The sequence below is a fragment of the Eretmochelys imbricata genome, chromosome 22, assembly GCF_965152235.1.
Source record: "Eretmochelys imbricata isolate rEreImb1 chromosome 22, rEreImb1.hap1, whole genome shotgun sequence".
Taxonomy (NCBI): domain Eukaryota; kingdom Metazoa; phylum Chordata; order Testudines; family Cheloniidae; genus Eretmochelys; species Eretmochelys imbricata.
In genome coordinates, this window is record NC_135593.1 from 8,359,547 (window position 1) to 8,386,969 (window position 27,423).

The window sequence follows — 27,423 nt, forward strand, 5'->3', positions numbered from 1 at the left end:
CCTGGAGGTGTGGAAGACAGAGAATCCTCTCCTCCAGGATACAGAGGAAACAGTCTCAAGACATTATTGACTGTTTGAAACCTACACACACACCTCTGATTTCACAGGGGAATAAGATGGTCCAGTGACCCCAACTCCTCACTTTGCAGACATGTGGAAAGAGTCCTTGCACAGCGAGGCTCTGTGTGCATCTTCTGCTTCCATCTTTTGCAAGGGAACCATACGACTTCTGCTGCATACACAGCCCTCTGCAGTGGCAGAGGAGGATAGAATTGGTCTCCAAATGAGACCTAGTTTCTGAGGCAGCTTTAATTATGTATTTAATTGTTAAAGGGGAAACAAGCTATCATTTCAGTTACTTAAGCCCTAAACATGCACTCCTTTCACGAACACAACTCCCAATTAAAGTGGGGACCCCATTTTCTTCTGTGTTTATAGGCTTTACACAGTTCAGAAGCAGCTGGATGCATAAATAAAGTGCTCCTCCATGTTTAAATATCAGAGACTGAATTATACCTGGTTGGTTGACAGGGGTAAGTCTCTCCTCCCTTCTAGCCATATTACCTCCCTCTCACACTCACAAATCTGTACAAGTGGATCTCATGCCCAGGAGGAGTTTTATAAGCTCATGGATGCAGGGGGCTGCCTATGTGGAATAGGTTACTGATCTGGAGCCTTAAAATATACATAAATAGTGGCTATCAGAACCTCCTGGTGAATCTCTCTCATTACTCACTCACTCCACTCTTAAACATGAGCCATATTTCCACCTCACATTATCTTGTTCCTGCCATTTCACTCTTCATATTGCAAACTACTTCAGACAGAGAAAAAAGTGTTACTCCTTCTGGAGCACAGAATCAACTGACTAACATTAACAGATGCAGTCACATGGCTAATCTATTTCAATAACCGTAAATTATGAGAAAAACGTTAACAATTTATGAAGTCTGAGTCAAATTATGAAGACAACTTGGATTTAAAATGAAATTTCACGCCACTGCGAAGGGAGAAATTAAGCATAAACAAAACACTTGTTAAGTGAAGGTTTCAGAGTAGCAGCCATGTTAGTCTGTATCCGCAAAAAGAAAAGGAGTACTTGTGGCACCTTAGAGGCTATCAAATTTATTTGAGCATAAGCTTTCGTGAGCTACAGCTCACTTCATCAGATGCATTCAGTGGAAAATACAGTGGGGAGATTTATATACACAGACAACGTGAAACAATGGGTGTTACCATACGTCATCCGATGAAGTGAGCTGCAGCTCATGAAAGCTTATGCTCAAATAAATTGGTTAGTCTCTAAGGTGCCACAAGTACTCCTTTTCTCTTTGTTAAGTGAAAGAAATCATATACCAGTCTCATATCTAGAGAGGTCTGGAGAGAGATAGCTCCAGAGGCTTAGTTTATGTTTATAGCTTTACTGAAGAACAGGAGAGGCAGACTAGAGTTTATCTGCGGAAGAACCACCAAAAATGAAGAGCTTGGGAGTGGATGGAGTAAGGGAGAACTATTCCTGATGCTACTTTGCAGCCAGGAGGCAGAAAAGTAGTAGAGATTCCCCCCAACAGCAACCTGGAGTGGAGTTGGGGTATATGTGTGGCGGAATGGAACTGGAAAAGTTTAATAACTTCCAGCCATAGGACAATATAAGATAAGACCAACTCTGAGAGCAGAGCAGGGACAGCACCCTGAAAGAAACACAGGCATGCTTCCCCTTCCCCACGACTGGTGGCATGGGTGATGGACTTCTCACCCCTCATCTCTCAGAAAATTCAATTGTCCCACACACGCAACATGCTACACCACAGTGTTTTTTCAAATTCAAAGAATAAACCACTCATATTAACTGTAAACATTTAAAATACTATTTTCAAAGAAGTTTAATAGGTTGATGCAACAGCAATTTCAAACTTTCCCTGACATTTTCTTTACTCTTATGGTTTGAGTGAGCCAGTCACACACTACTCTGTTGAAGTGTGACAAGAGTGCCTCAGAATGCCAGAACAAGGAGAATTTTCTGAATTGCCAATTGATGGGTAGTCTGATGATAAATGTTAGGGCACTGGGTTTTCACACAAGTTCAGTTTAATAGATTTTAAATCGAGTTAGAAGTAGGGTAGACCTTGATATTAAATCATTTAAGGTGGCCTCTCTCATTTTTACTGTTTCAAGACTGAAGAAATCAAGCAGTTACTTCCAAAGGAGAAAAAGTTAAAACCTCTGAATCAACAAATCACATTTACCAGTTCATGTCCTCTAAAGTACTTATTTTTCAACATCTGAGTTGTATGTAAAACTTGTGTGCCTGGAAACTACAAACATATTTGAAAGTACAAACTGTACAATGTATACTATGAACAAACAATAGGTCCAACTTCAGCATTCTCTATCTTATCCTGCTGGTCCTGTCTCATTACCAATACTTTTGTTTCTCACTTGCCTCCTGCTTTTTAATTTTTCTTTATACCTTAAGAATATCATCTTTGTGACACGAGATTTATAGTGTGAAATTGGTTTTCTCTTTAAAGGTGACACCATGGGCCAACTTCACCAGTTGTGCCTCCTTACAGCAAAAGTGGATTTAGCCCTATAACTTCAAAAATACACAAAAAATATTCAAGATGTTAGCTTTAGCTGACAGAGGCCTCCCATTTACACTGGACCAAGAACACTATTTGCTGAATTTCCTTTAAAACACTGTTCTAAGCCAGCTCAGTAGCCCTTTTTGAGCCTCAGTGTGGACAAACCTATGGTATTTAAAAAAAAAAAGAAGTAGGGGAGGGCAGTCCAACACTGCAAGGTCTCCTTGCATGCAATTACTTCAATACGAAATATTCACTCTGCTGTAATGGAATCTATGGAATGCAAACCTGTCACTTTTAGAGGTAATGAGTGAATACATCAGGGCACTGAGCCATCAAGATACAAATTCAATGTTTTAACAGCCCCATCTCTGTCAGTACCGCATACTTAAAATCACAAGTGTCCAACAGAATTACAGTTAAGTTATTGCCATAAATGCCAGTTACATTAAAACCTGAAACACGTGTTGAGCTGCAGTATTTCCACGCATATTGAAGAACTTACATCAAACAGACAACATGCAACAAACAATGGCTGAACGCAAGTTAAAGACATCAAACTACAAGTTTGGGGATAGTGTTGATTATCACAGCTTTCATAATCAGTCTGACGAGGCTACACCAGTTGCTCCACAGATGCTATATTTCTTTTACGACAGAGCTTGGAACTGTTATAATCAAGGATATTAGGTCTAAAAATTGATCTACCTTGAGAGTTGTCATGAAAGTAGTCCTTACTTTGTGAAGGCCATTGAAAATTTATTTCTGCAATAAACTACCATCTCTTGGCTTAAATAGTGATCTTTCACAAATCACCTTGCTGAAAGTTTTACATAGAGACACCATATACAGCACTTAGTTTACAAGAATCAACAGGGCTCAGCACCAAAAATATTAAATTTTTGGGGTGGGGGTAGGCACAATGTAACTCACAAAGCAGTACCTTTAAATTGTACTTGAAGCAATATCTATACCATTGTTATCTGAACGGTAAGAAACTCAATCCTTAGTTTGACTATTGAACATGTCAGTGTCTCTACACACAGATGTGCTGGTGTGGATACAGAGTGTAACAGCAGTACACTTAACCCTTTTCAGCAGCAGTGCCTTCTGGAGCTGCATCTCAGAGTTCCCAACACCACAGCAAACTGCGGTGCCTCACGGATGACTACGCAGGCCTCAGAGACTTTTGCAACTGCTCAGGGAAACTGCACACAGAGGGGTTAGTTTCTCAACTCCTATAACCTGTCCTGGAAAAATCCCAAGATTCCTCGGGGGTAGGGGGCTCTCATAATTTCTCCAAGGTCCCAAAGCCTATTATATAATTTCCTAGCATAGCTAACGTGGGCCTGGTGTGAGGAATGCCCTGCAAGAAGAGAGTCTCAGAGGAGTTCCATGACTAACTGCATCATTTCCTCACGAATGAAGGGAACACTCAAGCAGCAGTTATGGGTCAGGCCCACAAACACAGAGTGATTACACTAGATCAGTGGGTCTCAAACTTATTTGATCGGGCTCCCCTTCTTTGTGTCTGTAGTCATTTATGCCCCCCCGCCAAGTAGATATATCGCCAACCAGCTCTGAAGTTAGAGGGGATCGCAGCGACTGCTGGCTGGGCACCCAGCTCTGAAGGCAGTGCCACGCCAGCAGCAGCACAGAAGGGAGGCAATATAAAAAGTGATATTTGTTAATAACAAAGATTATAATTGTTACTGTAACAACAAACAACACCACCACCACTTTTCACAGCAGACTTATTGCCACCCTTACTTCTGCACAGCTGCTGCCACCCCAGGGCTGACAGATGGAGCCCCACAGCCTCCAGGTGAGGGATTGGGAAGGAGGGGGATGGGAAGGAGAGCTTGGGTCACCTGCTGCTGAAGGATTTGTGGGGGGGAGGGGGGGGGGTGAGGAGAAGAGGACAGCCTGAGCCCAGTCTGTCTCCCAATGAGGGATTTGGGGGATGGGGAGAAGGAGAGCCTGAACCCTGGCGGTGAGGCTCTGGCTGTCCCCTTGGGTGGTGAAAATATTACTTGAGACAGAATTATTTGAAGTGCAAGTAACAAATGAGTAGTTTTAAACACAGCTTTATTGGAAGTAGAGAGAGTAGACCAGATGCCAGCTTGTGACAACAGACTAAATCTGAAACTGAAAAGACAGTACACGGTGCATCCGGCATTACAAAACAAGGCCAAGAAAGCAATTCTTGCAATAAGACTAACATTAGCTCCCAAATGTGAATTTTTGTATGGACTATTGTAGTATACCCCCAACTAACTAGTCAGGTTTGCATATGTAACCTTAAATGCATTCTCCCAAAAAGAAAGCTTGGGGCTACTCTTCTCTGTAACATCTTGGAGGTAGTGGAAGTGCATCACTTCAGCGTGCTGTTTCTCATTCCTTCTTCTCTGCACTGGCATGCACAGGCTATGGTTGAGACACGAGTCTGCTGTTTAAAGTACCACAGCGCACTATTCTGGAGCGCATCGTTACATGGAGGTGAGGGAGCAGGTACAAGCAGTGCACATGAGGCAGAGGCAGCAGGATGGCTTGAGGGTTTGTGTGTAAGCACCTCAAAATCCCTGAAACTTGTGTCTTTGGAATTCACCGTCCTCCCTTTAAATCTGTGAGAACGAACATATTCGGCCACGGTCCAGCAGTCAAACTACTTGCCATCCTCTCTCTGCAACCTGAAGTATCCTTCTCAGCTGGAGCTTGGAAAAAGCAGAGGTATGACAATGCCTGAAATTCAGGCAGTCTGCCCTCTTTGGAATCGTTCTCCTGGCATGACGACTGTGAAGCATGTCCAGTTAGGACATGGTCTTCTTGATTCAAGCCTGGGATGAGCAGCATTAAGAGGGCCTGTAGGAAAAGCCAAAAGTCTATATCAGTGTCCACAGCAACATACCACCAAATCCTTTCTGGAAAGGGAAAAACAGACACTTTTATCTCCACTTTTACATTCCAATACATAATTTCACCAAGAGACATGGGCAGCACTACCATAAGCTACTGCCTTCCCTTTATGTTTCCCAAAGACTATCAAGGCATTGGAATTAGATCCTTAAAAACCATATTTATCTTTTTTTAAAAGGGGGGAGCTGCTCGAGAATGTCACCTGTACAGAAAATCAAATATTGATCATTTCTACACATTTCAGACTGTCTGACAACATGTTGCAGATTCCAGAGTATGAAAGGCCCCAGGTGTTTCAGGCAACAAGAGGAAAGCTAATGAGCTATACCAAAGAGTCATTTTGGCATATGAAGACATTTGCTGGATGCTCGGAAAGGCGGCGTCACCTGTAAAAGGTAGTGGGGGTGGAGGAAAAGCAGGCCATCTCTGTAGGCCTCAAGAACAATGTGGAATATTGCATAAAAGGGAAAGTTTCTGATCTTGTGCCAAAAGGGTGGATACCGATTAAGCCCAAAAACAGATTAAGGTAGAGTGTCTGTAGTATCTGCCTCACTAAAATAATTTTGCCTATACTGCATGCCTGCAGTGCCTGCAAAAGTGCACTCCCTCTCAGTGCTCTGAATGCGCTTCACACGGCTACATTTTCTTACAGCATACGATCCAAACCAATCAGATAACTTCAGTGAACTCTAGTTTGAAAATCACTTGCATTGTCCTAGTGCTACTATGGAACGGGAAAATGCATACGTGGAGTAATCTCCACTTGTTTGCTTACCTGTGTAAGTGGGATGTCATATTGGGGTTAAAAATGCCACCTGCAACTCCTGTATTCTGGGAATGCCTCTGCTTGTGTTAAAGTATGGGTTCGCAACTAGGGTGGGAGTATCACAACCACCCACCCTTTCTTTATGGCTAGATGAGAGAGGGTGCATCACAAAACTGTTCCTGTGGTAAGACGGAGTACCACTGGAAAAGGCTGAGCGCCATTGTTTTAAAGCCATAAAACCCTCCTAGTTAAGCCTCAGTGCACTGTGTGTGCAGTTCACTTTTGAAATTTTTCCCTGATTACCCATTTTGCCTGCCAGTATGTGCCATGCCAACAGGCAGTCATAACCAATGGTAGCGTGGACATTCTTTCCTCGCTCAGCAACTGTGCCCCAGGAACCTTGCCAGAGATATCAAGGGGTAGAGAGACTGGGTGCGGGTCGGTGGGAAGGAGGTGGCCAGAGTCCAACCAGGAGATTAGATTGCAACCGGGATGGAACCTGAGGAGGCCACAGAGATGGATGGAAAATTGTGCGCCCAAATGAAGCTGTATCTGCCAACGGCTGCCTCCACAAAACCTCACAATGTCTCCACCCGAAGCCAAGTAAAGGAGTATAATAAATAAAAGGAACTTACCAGGCGGTCCATTAAGTATACCAGCCTTGTACTGGGGCAGAATCTCATAATTCAATTCATTTCATGGGGAAATGGACAAAACATTGGTAACACTCCTGGATTTACCGTTCTTTGTCTTCTTATAGGCCACCTTCATCCCCTTGATATGGCTTTCATTCTGGTCTGGGAAATTTCCAGGTTGGCATGATGACTTGAAATCTCATTGTAAGCCTTGTGATTTCTGTTAAAGGAATTCTGCACTGCTGGTGCCTTGGCCCAGAAGACAGCCAAAATTAAGATGCCCACAGCTCACACGCTAGGAGCACTGTGGGTAGCTAGCTGCCAACATTATAGTTTTATAGCAGATAGATAACTAATTTACAGATGAAGCATGAAGCAGTTTGCTGATCAGTTGCAAAAAGAAGTTGGTTGCTGTGGAATCAGTCTTCAGCTGGAATGCATGTGGCCGTTCAGGGAAATTTAAACAAGTAGCTGTTTTTTGGCCTTGCTGACCCCTGAGCAATGAAGATTAGCTACCTAGCCAAAGAGGTCACTCCTGCAGTGCAAAGGGTTATGGAAGACCAATTTGACTTGTGTGTTTTAACATGACATTAGCCTCCATCCACATGGACAGTAACACAATAAAGCTGACATGAATTGTCTTGGTCATGGTCAGCCCTAGCAAGAACTCCACTGTTCGTGGAACCTAGACACAATTGAGTGACTTGGATTGGATGCAGGTTGCGCTAGAATCATACTAGAGGGAACACATGATGTTAAATGCAATTATAGCTTCCAGTCTACAGAAAGGTCTAAGTATCAAAGCTGATCACATTTTAGGCATGCAAACCTTGTCACTGCTCCTTTCATTAAAATCAGTTTAAAGCGCTTCAATTTTAAACTGTTGCAATTACAGCCAAACGCTGCTGCCAAATCCGCATGGTTCAAACTTTGTTCTGAGGACGACTAGTTATCTCCATTCGCAAGGAAAAACTGCTAGGATGAAGGGGAGAAGAGTCAGGAATATTCAAAAAGACAGTCTCATTTTGTATTAGACCCCTGTCAGAAATCTTGGTGGCACTAGTGGTACTTTAATTCCATCCTCCAAAATAAGGAAGACTATAATCCCCATTATTTCAAAAACATAGTAAAATTTCTGGCTCTTTCAAAGACCAGTAATTAGATATAAAGTAAATATTACATCACATGTAACTGCAAGAATTTTGGCAAAATTAAGAAAGAATCCATGTGCCCAGTAAAACCACAGAACTACAAGTAGTCTGGAAAATTCTAGAAGCCAGAAAGGAAATTTTTCCACTGTAGTCAAGTTCATTTATTCAAATCTGAAAATAAGATGTTTACACGATCAATTAACTCAAGAAAATCTTTGCAGTGTTTCTTTGCAGCAACGTGTGCGCACTCATATTTTAAAAAACAAATACATTTCCTGATATATAAAATATTACACCCAAACCACAACCACCTACTCCGCTGCAAACATTCTCCAGAGTTTAGCTCATTAGTACCCAGTTAGAGAATAATTCATTGCAAAAAAGCCACATTATTTAAAACACGAAGGCTGCACAGTTAGTTGGAAAATTAAAAATTTAACATTCTTACCAAAAAGCCATATGTATAGTATTATTCTCAATTCTCATTTGAGAAATATGCAGATTAACAGACCTATTTATTTTCAACATGCACAATATATATGCCCTACAACACACAGAATACTCACATTGGCCAGTTTAATATTCATGTAAAGAATATTTTCAAGTATGTTTGCATAACTGGGATTTAGTTACCTAAATTTAAGCACCCAAGATCAAACCTGTTGACTTTAACATTACGCTGATCTATTTATGTACACAGTATTTTTAAAAGAAAAAATAGTTACATTTGTCCATTTTTGCTTCTTTATGATGTATAAAGGTGTGAAAGAAAATTGACTTTAACATTACAATGTCCCTGTTTATGCTACAAGTCTACTGAGATTATGGCACGACAAGAGTGAAACCTGAGCAACTGAGGGTTTGTCTAGACCAGAACTTTTTAAACTCAAGTAAACTGATAGCCAGTTAATTCGAATTAGCTAACGCATTTGTAAATGCCAGTGTGGACACCCAAAAATGTTTGTCCAGAATACTCATTTACAAACATATTTGCCATTTAGGGTTTGCTATAAATTAACTCTGGATTAAAATATTCTCATCTGGGAACAGACTGAGGGAAAGGACCTGTGTCACACTGTTTTGGGTTTTTTGTTATTGTTAGGTGTTTATTAACATCTATTTTGATTGTTTCTTGGGAGAAAGGCACTTTGATATCTCCACCCCTTCAGCTGCTTATTGAGAAAGCCGTTTTAGGGCAAGTCTACACTACAAAATTAAGTCAACCTAAGTTACATCAATATACAGCCACCACAGTAATTAAATCGCTTTTGCATGTCCACACTATGTTCTTTGTGTGGGCAGTGCGCGTCCGCAACAGTAGCGCTTGCACCAATTTAACTGTCAGTGTGGGGCATTGTGGGACGGCTTCTGAAAGGCAGCAACAACAGATGTAAGCACGCAGGGTCTGCACTGACATTGTGTTGACCTAACTACATTGATGTAAGCACTACACTTTTTGCGGAGGTGGAGTTATGAAGTCGGTGTAATGGGCAAGTTACATAGGTGGGAGCAACATTTTAGCGTAGATCTGGTTCCCAAACTTTAACAACCTGTGAACCCCTTTCACTAAAATGCCAAGTCTCTCAAATTCCCTCCTAAAAATGAATATTTCCAGGAATTTTCTCCTTTACCCGAGTATAAATTATAAAAGCAGTGATCTTGGAAATATAAAATTTGTTTTTAATGACATGCTTATTTACACACTATTATTATTATCATTACAGTATTTTTATTACATTATGAAAACGGCAACACTCTTCCTAGAGCTCACTTTCGTAGCTTGTATCACTTTGAATAAGCCTGTTGTAAGACAAGGCTCCTATGTTTCATCAAGGAGTATCCAATGTGAAACAGCATGAAGGTATTTAAGAAGCCAACTCAAAGAGTTCCTCCTACACAAGCATTCAGGTCTCGAGCAGTCCGGGAAACAACACACGTTACAACAAAGTTTAAACTTGTCCTTCATAATAATTTTAAAAACAATACTAGCTGCCTAATAAATTTTAAAAACAGCAAAAAAAAATATCCACCTATCTTTCCATTTCTTATAAGGAGTCTTGAAGTTTAAATCTCCTCAGTGTGATAGATATGCTTGTTTTGATCTGCTTAGCTCTTGGAAGCCCAGAGGCTCCAGGCTGCCTGGGATCCCTAGGGACAGATCTGTCCACCATTAGGGAATCCCCCCCCCCCCCAAGAACTCCTGTGACATTTGGGAACCTAAGTTTGGGAACCACTGATGTAGATGCTGACAGTTAGGTCGACATAAGCTCTAGTGCAGACCAGGCCTTAGACGTCCCTGGTTTTGCTGGAAGTCCAGACTTGATATTCTAAAGTTTTTGTTTTTTAAACAATTAATTCTTTATACATCACAAAGCAACAATCCCCTTCATCTCCCTCTCCTCCACCCGCGGCGCCTCCCCCCCCCCCAAAAAAAAACCCCCCAAAAGACAGACTTCTCTTCTATGCAAGGTCACTTCTAATAACACTTCAGTGATCCATGTTAGGCTTTGAAGTTCACTCACTGAGATTAAACAGGTGGTGGTGAGTTTGCACCTTGTTCATGTTATTACATGGCTTGAACAGCAGAGCCAGACTGGAAGGTACAAACATCTGGGCAATATCTTTTGATTAGTCCATCAAATTCTATCAGAACTCTCTATTATTTACCACATTTTCAGGCACAGGTGAGTTCTATGGGAATTTTGGCGGGAACTATCATCCAGTCTTAAGATACTGATATTTTTTGTAAAATATGCATTTTTTCATAACAATTGAATATCCAGTATCTGCCTTGGTTTTATAAGACATACAATATTGCTTTGATTTCTACTTCCTTTACAAACTTATTTCCAATACTTTAACACTGCAGGTTTTTTCTTTAACTGTGAGTTAATATAGCTTAGCAAGTGTTATTTTTACCTTTACACTAATTAGTCAATCACAGTCATTTCCATGTTTTCTATTTAATTATGGTGTAATATTTAGAATGTGGAAAAGAAAGAGGACCATCATTTTCCTCAATCCATTTCAAATATTTAAGTACAGAGGCTCAAATTGTGGACTTGTCACATCTTGGTGCACCAAAATGAGCTCCTAATACATTTTCTCTAATGAGGGTTTAAACAGATTAACTGTTCTCACTAATCTTTTGACAAATGCAAGAAAAAAGCACCTGTCTCTTCATCAACTTGAATATGTTGTCTACTACCATAACCTAAATTATATGCAAGAAAATCCCCCAAGAAATTCCCATCCTTCCGATGTCACTGTTTTTGTAAATCATGTGCTTTTTTTAATCTTACCACAACTTTCTTGAAATTCTGGCAGAAGTATTTGAGATCAGCGCTTTCAGAGAGTAGAATCTTATCAAGTGCAACTTGAAAGCTAACCTTTAGATTTAACTAGGGCTGTCGATTAATCGCAGTTAACTCACGCGATTAACAAAAAAAAGTAATTGCAATTAAAAAATTAATCTTGATTAATCACACTATTAAACAATAGAATACCAACTGAAATTTATTAAATATTTTGGATGTTTTCTACTTTTTCAAATATATCTATTTCAGTTACAACAAAATACAAAGTGCACAGTGCTCACTTTATATTATTTTTTATTACAAATATTTGCACTGTACAAATGATAAAAGAAATAGTATTTTTCAATTCACCTCATACAAGTACTCCAGTGCAACCTCTTTATCATGAAACTTACAAATGTAGAATTATGTACAAAAAACCCCCTGTATTCAAAAATAAAACGTAAAAGTTCAGAATCTAAAAGTCCATTCAGTCCTATTTCTTGTTCAGCCAATCGCTCAGACAAACAAGTTAGTTTACATTTGCAGAAGATAGTGCTGCCTGCTTCTTGTTTACAATGTCACCTGAAAGTGAGAGCAGATGTTTGCATGGCACTGTTGTAGCTAGTATCACAAGATATTGATATGCCAGATGCACTAAAGATTCATAAGTTCCTTCATGATTCAACCACCATTCCAGGAGACATGCATCCATGCTGATGACTGGTTCTGCTTGATAACCATCCAAAGCAGTGTAGACTGACGCATGTTCATTATCATCATCATAAGTCAGATGCCACCAGCAGAAGGTTAATTTTTTTTTTTTTTTTTTTTGTGGTGGTGGTTTGGATTCTCTAGTTTTCACATCAGAGTGCTGCTCTTTTAAGTTTTCTGAAAGCATGCTCCACACCTCATCCTTCTCAGATTCTGGAAGGCACTTCTGCTTCTTAAATCTTGGGTTGAGTGCTGTAGCTATCTTTAGAAATTTCATGTTTTTTTAAACGCACAATCAATTTTTTTAATTACTTGACAGCCCTAGATTTAACCCGTTGCCTTTCAAAAGTTGTATTTCCAAAACAAAGAATGGATCCTGGGATATGGCCTGTAAGTTGTCTTGTGACCAGCAGGTCTTTCATGTGCAGCCTCACTCGATCCACTGTCAACAAGTGTTGGGAGCTTTACAATCTTTTTCATTAAGACCATATCTAGACTAGAAAAATAGGTTTAAAAATGTTTGAATATGTTTTCTTAGCGTCCCCCATAATTGACCACAAACAAGAACACTTATAAACGTGCTAAATCCTGTTGACACTACTGCTTAAGAATGTTTCCTTGTCTAAAGGTAGCCAAAGAAAATTTACTGTACTAAAAAGGGGAAGAGTAAAATTGTATTTGACAGCTGTCTGTGTAATGCAAGTAAACAAGTAAACAAACCAAATAAATATTTTCCTCTTTAATCCTTCAATTATAATAATGTGGCGATATTTATTTCCAAACACTGGGGTGCTTCAGTGCTACAACTTCTCAGGCATTGAAGTTTGAGAACTCAGCTGAGATGGTGTGGTCACGTGGTCTGTATATCTGACAGCAGAATACCGAAAGCCATCTTTTAGGCAGAACTGAAGACTGCAACTTGTTTTAGGGGCAGATCAGGGAAACGTACAAATACACTCTCAAGGTCAATCTGCAGTGTTGTAATGTTGACCTCAACACCTGGGAGCTCTTAGCCCATGACAAGAGTCAATGGCAGCATCTCTACTATCTCAGACTGAAAGACTGAGAGCTCGCGGATTGCTGCAACCAAGGAGAGAGGGCATAAAGATAAAAGCAACACACATTCATCTACAATGGTCTTCACCTCTGGCACTTGTGGATGGGGCTGCAGGTCCAAAGCTGGTCTTTGGTCCCATCTCAGGACTCAGAATAAGTGACTGTAGCTCACCCATCAAACTCAATGGGAGACTCCATCACAGTAATCTCACTTACGCTGTTTAGAATAGCAGGCAAGATGATGTCCCATTAACAATATCTGAACAGTAACTGATTACAGGTCTTGTTTTAGAATGAATTTTATTTTCATGTGGTAAAATAATCTGCAATTAGCATTTGAAAAATTGTTATGTGGGGGAACCACTTGACATTCCATGAAATAACTAGCAAAGCTTCAGGGCTCTGCAATTTCTGCATAACGATAACAGTAATCTGCAAAGTGTAGTTGCTGACCTACCAGAATTAAAAACAGAATTGTTTCACTTGGTCTGAAAGTGCTTAAAGAGACACTACCAGCTTAAACACGTAAACAAATTTACTTGTGTTACTATCAAATAAAAACAATACACAATTTAGTCTTTGTTATTTATGAATCTGTGAAGCCCATTTCACGTTTGGGCTTAGGTTTGATAAAAAGCTTGACGTTTATAACATTTATGTTTGGACCAAATTAAGTTGATTATTGTGCTCTTAAAAGGCACCACATGTAAGACCAGCGTGCAAAATGAACCTGCAGATTTTCTTCTAGATGTAGAACTTATATCCTATATAAGCGTGTCAATTATCTGAACACAAAGAATAGTAATAGTCATACCTAGATCACTGGCATAAACATGATTACAAGCTTATGCTCAAATAAATTTGTTAGTCTCTAAGGTGCCACAAGCACTCCTTTTCTTTTTGCGAACACTAGAGTTGTTAGGATCAAAGTTTGACCTTTGTGACCTCCCACTGCCTCCATACACTACACCTTTATAACAAATACTTAACTGTTCCCAGCCCACCATCAGAAGCAGTACATGAAGATGATACTGAAAATGACAAATAAGAATATGCAAAGAGAAGGGAGAGAAAAATAAAAGGAAACCAAAATACAATTTTTAACTTGTACGGTTCTACAAGCCACTGTGAGAAATGATATAAACCTCTGATATCTGGCACATGGCAGTGACCACTGAGTGAAGCAATAAAAAAGCTTTGAAAGAGCTAATTGAAGGAAGTGATTTTCTATCGATTTTCTACAGTTGCATACAGCTTTTCAATCAATGTCAATTTTAGAAGCTCTGCAAATATAACTACTATACAAATTCAAATTTATGACAATAATATTCACTCTTACGAACCTAGTCTGGGTAAACTTCACCCGAATTTAAAAAGCTATTTGTGGACATGCTGTGTAAAGGAAATCTAAAGCAAAGTGGGATGCTTAACGTGCTTATTTGCATGCCAAAACACAATTATAGTGCAGCTCACTATTTATGCAAACACTAGTGTTTCAACTCTGGGAAGAAAAAAAAAACTTGAACATGCTTGTGTATGCATCTTTAAGTTTAAAAAGATGTCTATTTACAGAACAAAACTTCTGTCCCACTTAAGAAAACAAATAATGTGAAGCTACGAAATTCAGCAGAATCTCAATTATTCAAACCAAACCAACCTGAACCCCCTATCTGAAAAGTCACATCCCCTGCGGTTTCAAACAAGGTAATATAAGATTCAAACTTCAGTTTTAGGAGAGAAAAGCCGAGGTTACACTTTGAAAATCAATTCCTTCTTCACTTCCTCTGAGAAAACAGAGCCTGGCTACTTGGGTGGGTTCCCCAAAGTTCCTGGGACAGTAGAACTTCACTACCTGAAGAATTCTCCCCCATTCCTGCTCTGAGACTTTACTCCTGTCACCCAAAACTCCGATAAAATTATGGGATAGATTCTACACTAATATACAATTGTAACTTCATACATGACAGCAATGATTATGACAGGTAGGACAGTTTTGACAGTTTGCTGGTTTTGTGTGTTCTATGTCTAAAGTTTACTTGCAAACAGATTTCCTTTTATAACAATTGATATCTTTCCTTCTCTAACTTCCGTAACAAGTTATTGGGAAAGCGTTACACTCTTTTTGATAATATACAGTGTGAACCTCCATGATTGGGTTTCTTAATGAGCTATGAAGCAAAATGTAGCCCTCCACTTCACACCCCAATAATCCAAGTGATATTAATGCCAAAGCTAAAGAGAAAACTGCAGTAACAAGAAACTACATGTAATATATTTGTGCTGGGGCTGCGGGAGAGATCAAGACACACATGCAAAAACTTAAACAAGACAACAAACAGGAATCATCAGTCCAATAGATAGAACAGGCAGCATGGACTGTCATCAACTCCTCAAAGTACCAGACCTATACTGTATAAACAAGTATACAGACACTTTTTCAAAAGAAAGTGGATTTAAAGAGTCCTGAACAAATTTAAGCAAGGAAGGAATACAGCTCTGTCTCAGCACAGTTAACATTAAGGGCTTGTCTACACTGGCAACGCTCTCTCCCAGCATTCTAAAAAAACCACCTCCACAAGAGGCGTGGCTCCCAGCGCTGGTGCATTGTACAGCGCTGAAACTTGCTGCACTTGGGGCGGGGGGGGACGACGGGGGGGACGGGGACACAGCAGGGGAGGGCCCAGGGGCTAGCCTCCCCGGCTGGGAGCTCAGAGGCCACGCAGGACGGGCCAGACGTGGTCCGCGGGCCATAGTTTGCCCACCTCTGGCCTAGGAGGAACTCTGTCCTTAGCCCTGGAAACTGAAGAGTGCTCTGTTTATCCACAGAACAGGCAAAGGATGAGCAAAAGCAATGCAAGTGTCCCACATTTTTCCCCTTGTACGATTGAGTCTGCAAGGACTCTCTCTATGGGTATGAGCACAGTCTCCTCATGGCTATTCAGTCATTGGCCTAACACTGCCACTAAACTTGCCAATTAGTGTGTTTTTATTGTGACACGGGTACCCTGTACATTAGAAGTTGGACTCTGTATCACTGCAGGGACCCTAGTTTTCTTCTAAATCTTTGTAAAGTGCTATGCAGAGTCTAAAACTATGTAAATATAATAACTAAGGCTTCGTGTTTGTCATGGAGGTCACGGATTCCGCAACTTTCCGTGACCACTGTGACTTCTGGAGCAGCCCATGCAGATGGTCCAGGAGCCCCCTCAGCAGCTTGGGCAGCCCCTGCACCAGTCGCACCTGCCACTGCTGGGGAAGTCTCAAACCCCCCCCGCCCCCAGCAGCAGGAGTTTGGGTGGGTGGGGGGCCTCAGGGTTGGGGTGTGGTGCTTACCTGGGGGGGGGCTCCCCAGAAAGGCCACAGGAACTCCCCTCCTTCAGTTCCTAGCTCCACATGCTGCCTCCTCCCATAGGCACCACCCCCGCAGCTCCTATTGGCCACGGTTCCCAGCCAATGGGAGCTACAGAACCTGGGCTTGGAGCGGAGGCAGCAAGTGGAGCTAGGAGCTGGAGGGCGCTGCTTTCCAGGAGCTAGGTAGGGAGTCTGCACCAAGCCTGACAACCCCCCTCCCTCCCAATGCACCCCGCCGGGCCACACCCCTAGCACCCATAGTCCCCCCCGTGCCGCTCCCGGGGTTTTAATCAGGTGTATATAGTAAAAGTTATGGACAGGTCACGGGCCATGAATTTTTGTTTACTGCCTGTGACCTGTCCATGACTTTCACTAAAAATACCTGTGACTAAAACGTAGCCTTAATAATAACCACACTTAAGTCATCAGATGTTAACAACTTTATGTCATTACTAACATGGGCTGGACTCAAACCAGCAAATGAGGGGGGTGGGGGAGAGCCTGTACAGAGTCCATTACCATTCCTGAGTGCTCCAGCACCCTGAGGTACTTTACTTCTAAATGCTATCAAACATGTTTCCCAAAAGACTTGCTCCTGGCAAAAATCCCAGTCATTTTAAGCCATCTTCCTGTAAAGCTATTTTTATATATAAAATCCAGGTATATAATATGCTAGATCAGCGATTCTCAAACTTCATTGCACCGTGACCGTCTTCTGACAACAAAAATTACTACACGATCCCAGGCGGGGAGGACCAAAGCCCGAGCCTGCCCAAGCCCTGCCGTCCTGGGTGGGGGTGGAGGTGGGAGGGGACAAAGCTGAAGCCCAATGGCTTCTGCCCTGGACAGGAGGCATGTAACCTTAGCCTTGGGCAGTGGGGCTTGGGCTTCAGCCCCAGGCAGTGGGGCTTGGGCCGGAGACCCAGCAAGTCTAACACCAGCCTTGGCGACCCCATTAAAATGGGATCGCCACCCACTTTGGAGTCCCGAACCACAGTTTGAGAACCCCTGTGCTAGATAATCTGCCATCTACTTCATAAGTGCCCTCTTCAGCCACGTTTAGCAGCCTGAAAGTCTTCCTCAGTATCCACAAACTTTCCACTAAAACTGCTCTTAATACAAATGAACAGGAGTCACACTTTTGCATGCAAGACATTGTACTCAGTAATTACACTGTCAATACAGATATGCTATCAGAGAATAAACATCCATTTAGTAAGATGCTTGTGCTTTAGAGAACCTGCCTTTATTCATTCCTCTCAAATAAAATGAATGAAACAGTCTTCAGTTAAAATACCTATTCCATTATTCACAGTTCATCTACAGAATTTGATTTCTTCCAACTTCAAATTTAAATAAAACTCATGATTTAGCTTAAGCAGACTTTTCTTTCTAATACATGTTACAAACAGCCTGTCTGTAAACACAATATGTAGTTTAAGAGGCTTCCTTAATAACTTGATTAGATGGAAGCTAGAAGAAGGAATGTTGCTAACGCTTTAGAATTCTTTTTTCTCTCTTCTATAGTGGTATTAGTTAAAGCCATTTTTATTTGACTACATTTTTATATATCCCACCCATCGTTTTTCAGTGGTCCACTTTTATGTCCATTTGACATGGCAGCACTAAGCATTTGTTTTCTTCCTGAGAGTTCATTGTATCAATTTTAACTACTAAGCAAGTTAAAGATAGTGGACTCTGCTGGAGTTTAGTCAGGAGCAAGGGCCAGATTTTTAAAGGTATTTAGGCACCGCTGTCCTCGGCATCACAACCTGTCAATGGTTTAGAAGCCTGTTTCAAAAGGTTTCAGACACTTAGCCGTCTAAATTCCATCAACCAGGTTTTGTGATACTGAACACAGAAAACCCTAAATACCTTTAAAAATCTCTCCCTAAGTGCACAGAGGTTGCATTTTCATATTTATTCCAAAGTATATTAAAACAAACCAATTCCCTTTTAACTATTTCATTATTTCCAAATATAATTGTTGAAATACTTCTAATGTCACTACATATTAGTAAGGCATACCAACCACACACTTTCTTCCTTGCAATTTTACATGATCCTTATAACAAAACATTTTCAGAGACATACGTGTTTTTAAGGTGGTGTCCCTTTAAAAGACAAATTCCACAACTTATGTCATAATATTTAAAGTAATGTAGATCGTAAAAGCACTGTTCAACTACATAATTTCATTTAAAAATGTGTGTGCTCTAAGCATGAAAGTATTCAGAGTTTCTAAAGTCTGGCTCTCTGCACAGGCAGAATAATTTGGGATAACTTTCTTGCAATGGATAAGACAGAAATATGTCAACAGAAATTCACTTCATGGCCATGTTCAGAAAGTATTAAGCAGCTTTTTGATAACTACTAGCTTGGATTCCCATCAGTTTACTGGCAATTTCTTCCACACCTGACCTTTTAAAGTTGTGACATGTGCGGGTGTTGTAAAGCAATTAGCTACTTGTGCAAGGGAAATGTTTTTGCTTTACTACAAGTCCAGATACTTGGATGAGGGGTGCCACGTAAGTATTTAGAACAAATACATTATGCGCTCTTTAGTATAACAGGAAAGCGAACAAAAATAATCTGAATGTACTGCCACTAATGAATACTAGAAACCATTTTTCAGAAAAAGGTTTGCTACACACCTGATAGGTTTCAAAAACAGCCTACAAACCACAATGCTTTTAAAAGAAACAAAGGAAAGAGCTATATAGACAGGCTAAAAAGAGAAGATCTGGCACAGACAGACATTCACAAAATGATGCTTATTTTTGGTCATTCAAGTTCATGGATTATAATTAAGGCTCACAAATGGAATCCATCACCATTACTTAAAAAGCTGATTCTTCATCATCAGAGACTTGCAAGCATCCCTTAGATTTCAGTAGTTCTCTCATCGAATCCATTCTTAAAAATACACCATTTCACTTTATGGCCTAGAACTCTAATTCTCTCACCTTCCTTTTTTGCACCCCAAAACGAAATTCTTTGGTTTACACAGAATACCTTTACACTACTATTTTCCTATAATTTCTACTGTTTTCTATTTTTTCATTTTATAGTTTTATAGAGTTAAGAGGTTTGATTTTTTATTTCCTAGCAGACTTCGACACCTAGGTTGTATAGTACTGAATGAACATATACTGAAACGCTCAAGTGGACTGGTACAGAACCGATGTGATTTACCAGGAACATACAGCAAAGAAGGTGCTACTGGACTGCACAATGTCAAAAATATCCGGGGGGAAGGTGGCGCGGTCCCAAAGCCCTCCTTTTCATCAACTACACAGTTTATTAAAAGAACAGACATGGCTGTAATGTCTATTATTATTCCTGTAATACAGACATCATACAGCAAAGACTCCTCATGAGTAGAAAGATACCAAAGAGAAAAACCTCCTTAACTAAAATAGTCACCAGATTTATCATACTGGATCAGATACTCTATCCCTGGCAATACCTGAAGCTGCAGAAAACGGCAAACATTCTAACAATGGATTTGGCTACTTGTGCAATGTTATACAAGGTAGAAAGGGAGTCAAATTTCTTTCTGACCCATCTAGCAAATATCCAACATCTGACTGGACCCTCATTTTAGCACACATTTTACTATCAATACCACAAAACTGCCCTCCTTAAAACCAGCCAGAGCATGTGATTCAACCTCCTGCAGCAACAAATGATGCATGGAGTTCGTTTCACTAATTCTTTCATTTACATCTTATGTGACAACAATAAAGAGAAGTATGAATCGGTTGTTCCCCCAGTGCATCTGTAAATCTCAGACAGGGGACATTTCCCTCCCCCTGTAAACTTAATCTCTGTGCGTGTCAGGTTCAGGAAGCAAATTAGGGAAATCACCGACATGCAAAAGAAACAACAATTCTCTCTAGTGTAAAGGGGATCCTCTGTGCATTTCCCACTTGGGGAGAACAGCACGGGAGTGGAATTCCCTCTAGTAAGGGATTACCTACATACACTTTTTCCACCAATTTAAATACTGGAATAGAAACAAAGATAGCTAAATCACTGTAACCCCCTACTATGGACAGTTATATCACTACAGAAGTGTTTATATCAAAACAAGTTATACCAATACGAACACCTGCACTGATATAATTGGATCACTCACTTAACTATGCTGCTTTCTAAGCAGATATAGCTAAATTGGTGCAAAACCTGTGGGTGGGCCCACTCTAAGAGATCATCTCTGTGTGCCTGGTTCTGTGGTGTGGGTGGGACTCACACCCCTATGCAAAGAGGAAGTGTGTCATCACCCACCGCCCCCCTCCGACAGACAGATTATCCTGTGAGTGTGCAAACCCTGCTAGGCCAGGAGCACCTGTGCTCAGTGCATCACTTTGCAGGGCTCCCCAGGAGGCCCTACAAGCATGCATGGCACATAAAAGACAACTAATGCCAAGCTGCTGCCCCGAACAGCTGCTAGCCCCTATGGCTGTGGAGAGCAACCCCCTGGGATGGGGGGTAGCAGTCACCCTTGGGAAAGGATGGAGAGAGATCACCACCAACCAAAGGGTGAGTGGGGTAGATAGATGCCAGGGGGAGGGCTGATGAAAACAGGAAGGCAGCATGGGGGGAGGAAATGGACACACAGACCAGACCAGGCTTTGGAAGAGAGAAAATGGAGAGGCCTCAAGGGCTATGGGAAGGGGTAGATGTCAGGAGGGAGTGGGGAGAATGGGGAGGAGGAGCTGCTAAGCTTTGGGAGAGGGGAGTAAGGGGTACTTCTAGGGTGTGTGTCCTGGAAGGGGGGGGGGGCACACCTCCAGAGAGTTTGTGTTGGGGTAATAAATGCCAGGAAGGATGAGGAGGCGGCAAGGTTTTGGGACAGGGAAAATAGGACGGCCTCTAGGGTAGAGACAGGAGGCATCTAGTGGCCTCTAGGCCAACCCCAGGGGAGCAGGGGTGGTGGTTCTTGGGAAGGGGGGGGGCGGGAAGGCCCTCTGGAGGGGTTAGTGCCCAGGGAGGGCTCTTGGGGGAGCATAGGGGGTAAGAGTTGGAGGACCCCTCAGGGGGTTACTGCCTTGTGCAGCTGGGGGTGCTCACAGGGGTGCATGGGGGATTAAGAGCCTGGGGGGAGCTCTCCAGAGTGTAGTGTCTGGGGTAGGGGGCTTTCAGGGGCTTAGTGCCCAAAGGGGGGGGCAAGAGTTTGGAGGGGCTCTCAGGGGGTTAGTGTTCGTCGGAGCAGGGGGTGAATGGGGGGTAAGAACCTGGGGAGGTTCTCAGGTGATTAGTGTCCAGGGGAGCAAGGAGAGCCCTCTTGAGGAGTCAGTGCCCAGGGAGGGCTCTTGGGGGGGCCTCTCGGGAGGTTAGTGCCCCAAGGAGCGGGGGGAGGGGCCTCTCAGGGTGCATGTAGGGGGCCTTTTGGGGAGTTAGTGCCCAGTGGAGGGGGAGCTCTTGGGGAGTACTGGGCAGGGGCTTGGGTAAGAGCCCAGGGTTGCAGGAGGGGATTCTCGGGGGGGGGTTAGTGCCCAAGGGAGCGGGAGGAGGAGGTGGTTCTCAGGGGGGGGGTTTAGTGCCCAGGGGAGCGGGAGGAGGAGGGGGTTCTCGGGGGGGGGGTTAGTGCCCACAGGAGCGGGAGGAGGAGGGGGTTCTCTGGGGGGGTTAGTGCCCGGAGAGCAGGAAAGAAGGGGGGCTCTCAGGGGGGGGTTAGTGCCCGGGGAGCGGGAAGAGAAGGGGGGGCTCTCGGGGGGTTAGTGCCCAGACGAGCGGGAAGAGAAGAAGGGGGGGCTCTCGGGGGGTTAGTGCCCAGGCAAGCAGGAAGAGAAGAAGGGGGGGGCTCTCGGGGGGGTTAGTGCCCAGGGGACCGGGAGAAGGAGGAGGAAAAGGCGGGGCTCTCAGGGGGTCCAGGGAGGGGGTTAGGGACCGGGGAAGCGGGAGGATGGGGGGCTCTCGGGGGGTCCAGGGAGGGCAGGAGGAGAAGGGGGGGCTCTCGGGGGGGGTTAGGGCCCAGGGGGGCGGGAGGAGGAGGATGGGGGGGCTCTCGGGGGGGGTTAGGGCCCAGGGGGGCGGGAGGAGGAGGATGGGGGGGGTTAGGGCCCAGGGGGGCGGGAGGAGGAGGATGGGGGGGGTTAGGGCCCAGGGGGGCGGGAGGAGGAGGATGGGGGGGGTTAGGGCCCAGGGGGGCGGGAGGAGGAGGATGGGGGGGCTCTCGGGGGGGTTAGGGCCCAGGGGGGCGGGAGGAGGAGGATGGGGGGGCTCTCGGGGGGGTTAGGGCCCAGGGGGGCGGGAGGAGGAGGATGGGGGGGCTCTCGGGGGGGATTAGGGCCCAGGGGGGCGGGAGGAGGAGGATGGGGGGCTCTCGGGGGGGGGGGGATTAGGGCCCGGGGAAGCGGGAGGTTGAGGATGGGGGGCTCTCGGGGGGGGGATTAGGGCCCGGGGAAGCGGGAGGTTGAGGATGGGGGGCTCTCGGGGGGGGGATTAGGGCCCGGGGAAGCGGGAGGTTGAGGATGGGGGGCTCTCGGGGGGGGGGGGGGTGGTTAGGGCCCGGGGAAGCGGGAGGTTGAGGATGGGGGGCTCTCGGGGGGGGGGGGGGGTTAGGGCCCGGGGAAGCGGGAGGTTGAGGATGGGGGGCTCTCGGGGGGGGGGGGTTAGGGCCCGGGGAAGCGGGAGGTTGAGGATGGGGGGCTCTCGGGGGGGGGGGTTAGGGCCCGGGGAAGCGGGAGGTTGAGGATGGGGGGCTCTCGGGGGGGGGGGGTTAGGGCCCGGGGAAGCGGGAGGTTGAGGATGGGGGGCTCTCGGGGGGGGGGGGGTTAGGGCCCGGGGAAGCGGGAGGTTGAGGATGGGGGGCTCTCGGGGGGGGGGGGGTTAGGGCCCGGGGAAGCGGGAGGTTGAGGATGGGGGGCTCTCGGGGGGGGGGGATTAGGGCCCGGGGAAGCGGGAGGTTGAGGATGGGGGGCTCTCGGGGGGGGGATTAGGGCCCGGGGAAGCGGGAGGTTGAGGATGGGGGGCTCTCGGGGGGGGATTAGGGCCCGGGGAAGCGGGAGGTTGAGGATGGGGGGCTCTCGGGGGGGGGGGTTAGGGCCCGGGGAAGCGGGAGGTTGAGGATGGGGGGCTCTCGGGGGGGATTAGGGCCCGGGGAAGCGGGAGGTTGAGGATGGGGGGCTCTCGGGGGGGGGGGGGTTAGGGCCCGGGGAAGCGGGAGGTTGAGGATGGGGGGCTCTCGGGGGGGATTAGGGCCCGGGGAAGCGGGAGGTTGAGGATGGGGGGCTCTCGGGGGGGGGGGGGTTAGGGCCCGGGGAAGCGGGAGGTTGAGGATGGGGGGCTCTCGGGGGGGGATTAGGGCCCGGGGAAGCGGGAGGTTGAGGATGGGGGGCTCTCGGGGGGGGGGGGTTAGGGCCCGGGGAAGCGGGTCTCTGAGGACGGGGGCCCCGGAGTGGGGGAGGGGCAGGTGGCGGGGGAGGCCCTGTGGCTGCCCGGGGACGAGGCAGCCCCCGGGCCCGGCTCTCGCAGTCTCCCCCCGGCCCGGCCCCGTTCCGTTACCTGCGGTGGCTGGGCCCGGCGCCCCGGGCCGCGCGGCAGACCGAGCCCCTAGCTGGGGCCGCGCCGGGGCCCCCGCTGGGCCATGGCGGCGGCGGGCGCGCGGGCGGGGGGGGCCGCCGCTGCCTCCTCCCTGCTGGGGGCGGCGCCGGGCGGGGGGGGCGGCTCGCGCGGGCTCTCCGGGCGGGGGGGGCGGGGGGCACGCGGGGCCCGGGCGCTCGAGCTCCGCGCTCCAGCCTGGCCGGGCACTTTGTTTGTGTCCCACAATGCACCGCGGCCGCGGCCGGGCGGGCGGAGGAGGGGCCGCCTGCCCGGCGCAGGCGCAGTGCGAGGCTCGCGCGGAGCGTGCCCGGGCCCCAGCCTGTGGCCGGCGCCCACGGTGCAGCGCGGTGCACGCGCGGTCCCCGGGGCAGGTCCTGCAGCCCGGGGCGTGCACGGCTCCAAGTTAGTGCGGAGCCCCCGCCCGGGGCGTGCACGCCCGGTGCTCGCATCAGGCTCCTGCGGGAGGACACAGTGCAGCCCGATGCATTCACGGCCTCCAGTGTCGGGGCAGGTACTGCAGCCCGAGGCGTGCAGGGTCCCCAGCCTAATCCATATGGTACAGTTCCCAATTTGAATCTTAAACTGTCATTTCCAGCTGCCGCTCCCATCACTTCAAGTGGCCGCTCCCAGGTGCCTCCTCATTTATGCCCAACTGCAGCAGAACCATCTGATACTTCCAGCCCTTTTGGTGTTAAAGGATTGTCAGCCCAACCTTGCTGTGCAAAGAGCAGCAGAGAAAAAGAGACTATCATTTCGCCTGACATGCCTTTTATGTACGAAGTAGTGTGTGGATTTGCATCACCCCAGGGTCAGCTCTGAAGGCAATTGTAGTTCACCACGATAAGCCAACGGCAGCTCTTGGGAAGTGCAGCCTCTACCTGCTCATGAGGGTAGCCCTGTTCCTTCCCTGTCCTTTTGGGTAGACTGTCACCTCACCTGGTGCTCAGGGTTCTCAGGAGAATGGAATGGCGTCTTGCCTCTGCTCAGGGCATACAAGGCAAGTGAGGGAAATCTTGCCCATTCTCACACCAATGTGTTTTCTCCCAGGGGCCAGATCACAATCTCCCCCTTGGAAATGCACTCCATGTTCAGCCGCTCCTGACAGTACAGAAAATGACTGAACCCTGCTCAGAATGAGAGATGTCTTTTAGAATTTGGCAGTGGCAGATTAGAGCAATGGTTGACCAGATCAGCCACATGTCATGCTCTGAAGCACCCTGGAGCCTGTCCAGCTGTGGATTTAAGGAAGCACCCTTCCTCGCTCCTTGCATGTGGAATTATTTTCTGACAGCACCCTTCCCTTCCCCGCCTCCCAAAAGTCACTCTGCATGGCTGCATAGTTCATCCATCCAGGTCAAATTCTGAGTTAATCCCTCCCTTGAACTTGGTCCACGTTAATGCTAACCCAAGGTAAGCATGGCTTGATTTAACTTGATTAGTGCAGCCATTTGCTACACATTTTTGTAAGAAATTCTAAATAAATTGCAGCAGGAAACACAGTGAAAGGCCACAGTCCAAAAGTATTAATCAGCAGTGAAAAATCTAAATCATCTGCTGGAAAGTGACACACTGCTCACTGTTGTAAAGATAAAAAACAGGAGCAAGTTCTCAGTGCTATATTAAAAATACTGGGGTAATTGTAATAGGTTCCTAGCAAAACTAGTGAGCCTTGCTGGAAACCAGCATGAGAATGAGCAGATTCCAGGAATGCTCTACCTGCTTCCTGCTTCGTCTTTGACTTATTCTGGCTTTACACCAAAGTACAGCAACTACAATGGGAGCTTGATTCAAAACTGCCTTGCACCTTGTGTTGTCATTTACACCTCTGCAAAGCAGGAGTAAAATTTTCCCATGCCAATTTGGCAGCATTAAATGAAGACCCACTCTGCACAGGTGTAAATGGAGACATAAGTTGTGAGGCAGTGGAGAATCAGGCCCTGGCTGCCATGGATTATTCCTGATTTACACCAATTTGAGTTGATAATCAGACCTACTTTATCCCAGCCTCTAAATGCTGATGCAAAAATTGCCAAGCCAATGCATCAGCCGAAGTAAACTGGCATAGTTCAACTGATTTCAGTGGAACTACAATCAAGGATCATGCCTACACACTTTGAGCCTGATTCTCCTCTCACCTAATCCTTGCAAATCGGGGTATAGCAGATGTGGAGCTGCTATGTACTAATCTAAGAATACTATAGTAATTGATGAATTCTATAGGTGATCTGGTCAGTGAGGCAAAGATACTGTACAGTTGCACTGGATTATTAGGCTTTCCTATATGAATGTATTGATCTAACTTAATAGGGGGCTGTTGGCAAAACAAGCACACACTTGAAAGACAATGGGGAAAGCTGTTTGTTTTGTGGATCCTATAACCTGTCTTCAACGAAGGTACAAGCCTGGTGTTGCCACTGCTGGGAGGTAGAGATCATCAGAACACCAAATGCTCAAAAGGACACTGGCGAGAGAAGGGCAGGGACTTGAGGATGCTGTACCTGGTGAGAACAGACTGAGATGAAAGAGAGAGACAGGTCCAGCAAGGGTGTCTAAAAGCAACTGAGGCTTCTGTGGCTTCCAGGGAATGGTAAACCTTAGGGAAAGACAGGCACGCACATAGGCTGTCCATTGGAGTAAGTGTTGTAGCTGTGTTGGTCCCAGGACATGAGAGAGACAAGATATCTTTTATGGGACTAATTTCTATTGGTGGAAGGTACCAGCTTTCAAACTACACAGGTTTAAGACCTGTTTTCTATTAAATGCTTTTGTTCTGAATAAATAATCATGTGCTTTCAGGAGACTGCCTGGCTACTGCTGCTCCCAGAGGTAACAGAACTGCAGGTACTGAACCTAATTCAGATCTGCCAAGAATATCATGACTGACATCTGGGGACTGCAGCACAAGGCCCAGTCTGAGAGTGAGAGCATCATGTGATTCCACCCTAACAAAGGTGATGGCTTCAGGCCCAAGAGGGGGTACAGTCCAGCAAGGGATCAGAGGGGCAGTTAGCTCAGATAAGGGGTAACTTTATTGACGTCCATGGAGTTACACTGCTGTAAAACCAGTGTAAAATAAATCAGACTCTCACTGCTGTCATAGAATCATAGAATATCAGGGTTGGAAGGGACCTCAGGAGGTCATCTAGTCCAACCCCCTGCTCAAAGTAGGACCAATCCCCAAATTTTTCCCCAGATCCCTAAATGGCCCCCTCAAGGATTGAACTGACAACCCTGGGTTTAGCAGTGTAGTCAGTCAACCAGTCTGACAGTGGAATGCAACACACCCTAGCTTGGTGCGGTATCTTCCACACAAAGCACATCTAAAAATGCTGTATGGAATCAAACAAAGACACTGGATAGTGCACGGCATAAGTTATTGAACAAAGCAGTGCTGGAAAGCCA

The 27,423-nt window shown here is 45.4% G+C and overlaps 1 protein-coding gene across 5 annotated transcripts in view; it reads right to left on the bottom strand.

The window, feature by feature from the left end:
* ZBTB44 (zinc finger and BTB domain containing 44) overlaps nt 1–24,068 on the bottom strand; it is a 149,736-nt gene extending 125,668 nt beyond the window's left edge. For all 5 annotated transcript variants that reach the window (XR_013348587.1, XR_013348585.1, XR_013348586.1 and 2 more), the window contains exon 1: nt 23,983–24,068. The gene's annotated coding sequence lies outside the window, so the exon portion shown is untranslated. The remainder of the gene's footprint in view (nt 1–23,982) is intronic.
* Between the last annotated feature and the right edge of the window lie 3,355 nt (nt 24,069–27,423).